The sequence below is a fragment of the Prinia subflava genome, assembly GCF_021018805.1.
Source record: "Prinia subflava isolate CZ2003 ecotype Zambia chromosome W unlocalized genomic scaffold, Cam_Psub_1.2 scaffold_33_NEW, whole genome shotgun sequence".
NCBI lineage: Eukaryota > Metazoa > Chordata > Aves > Passeriformes > Cisticolidae > Prinia > Prinia subflava.
Genome location: NW_026960610.1, coordinates 918,881 through 920,664, shown reverse-complemented (window position 1 = coordinate 920,664; position 1,784 = coordinate 918,881). Strand labels below are relative to the sequence as shown.

The window sequence follows — 1,784 nt, the reverse complement described above, 5'->3', positions numbered from 1 at the left end:
ACATGTAAACTCATGGGGTATTTTAAAGATGAATGGTTCAAAGGCAAAGGTTTTCCTCCTTTCTAGGAACAGAGATCTTTTTCTGGGGGCAGATCTTCATCTTTATCTTATCTCTCTGTTTAAGCTTCTCATAGGATCACAGCTACTTCAGTATTTACTTAGTTCACCATGAATACCTTTGTTGAAATTCACAGTTTGAATATTCTCATCTCTCCATCCACGCCTTCTACGACTTAATGGGATATTCTAGTATATTACAGTCCATTACCATGGCCTACTAAAAGAATTTCAGCTTAAAACTAAGGCATCTTCTCATTCTCTTTTCATCTAAGATTCAACTCTTCCTTCACTGACTTTGATATCTTCATATTGTCTCTATGTCTTCACTCTGTCCTTCTCTCACTCAGAGAGGATTAGTGTTTTGCAAGTTTCATCTGTCAAGGAAAGAGTTAATATTTCTCTTAGGTCTGCAGAGGGCATGATGGTTCTTCCTGGCAGTGGCCGAAGGTGGTAGGGACGCGCGGAAAGACTCTGAAACTCAGAGGCAGAGCGAGTTTTAAAGTAGGTATGTGGTTTATTCAGCGCTGGGCGCGATGCAAGATAATTCTCAAAGGCACGCATGCCCATCACTGACTTGCTCACTCATGCATATTCATCCTTTGGCTCCCCTCCTCTCCGCTTCGTATGTTAATTAGCTCATCAGTCTTTTGCGCCTGCACAGTTGTCTCTGGTGGTCTTCTTAGGGGTCTCAGGGATGAAGGAAGGAGTCTTCCTCTCGAGATGAACTTTTGACCCTGCCGCCTTGCGCATGCTCACTGGTTCTCTGGTCATAGTTCAAGCTGTAAGGTCAGTTTTATCTGTCCCTGGGGGTGCAAGGCGCCTGTTATCTTAGTATCTTTGGTTAACTTGCATTCTTGTCTCCTGCTTTGGTAAGCATTCTCTTTATCAGGCATCCTTGCATTCTTACATACTTCTGTTTCTCTACTTCTAAGGGCAGCAATACATTATCTGAATGCCTACTCTTTTAATGAACATTTCCTAATTTCTATGATTAATATCCTCTAATTTCCAATATCATGTTTCAGGGCTGGGCCAGGATCTTGGGGGTTTCTGGCTGCTGCGGGGCTACTGTGCACGGTTGCAGAGAAGCGGCTAGGATCCCAATAGCTGTGTGCCCGTGGCTAGGGTTCTTCCCCCCCCCCCCCCCGCCCCCTCCGCCTTCCTCTGCCCGGAAGCCGCTGGCTCTGGGTGGGAGAAGGCTTAGCAGCAAGATGTTAACAGCTGCTGGAGGCCCGGTCCGGCCGGGACGGGGCTTTCTCTCCTCCCCTCCCCAGTGCAAGTCTATGTATTAAATAATATCAAAAAGCTGTCGCTAAATGATTGTTTATAAATAAGTTTAAGAAAAATAATTTCTAAACCAAGCCAACAGGCCTCGGCCTAGGCCGCAGGGTCCTGGGGGCTGAGCTCCCGTGAACCCCTCCGTGGGCTGCACTGACCACGGCCGGAGCCTGCCGCGAGCCTGAGGCGGGGACGGGCCGGATAAGGCAGGGCGGGACTCCGGTGCGGAACTCCCTGGCCCCGCACTCCCGCCCCAGGGGGCGGCCCCACGCCGGCGCGGGTGGCACCGAGCCACGATCAGTTCCGGTGGGGCCGAGGGCGCCGGCGGGTCCCGGGGCGGTCCCACCGCTTCCCGGCTGCGCTTCCGTGCGCCGCGCCCCGTCATGCACGGCGGGCGGATGCGCCGCCATTTTTGCGCTCCCTCTGCCGTGCAGTGACAATAATAA

The 1,784-nt window shown here is 51.1% G+C and overlaps 1 long non-coding RNA gene across 1 annotated transcript; it reads left to right on the top strand.

The window, feature by feature from the left end:
• The first annotated feature begins 520 nt into the window (after positions 1-520).
• On the top strand, positions 521-1,196 carry LOC134565099 (uncharacterized). Its single transcript, XR_010083769.1, has 3 exons — positions 521-565; positions 744-846; positions 1,086-1,196. It is a non-coding gene; the product is annotated as an uncharacterized LOC134565099 (long non-coding RNA).
• Positions 1,197-1,784: the final 588 nt, after the last annotated feature.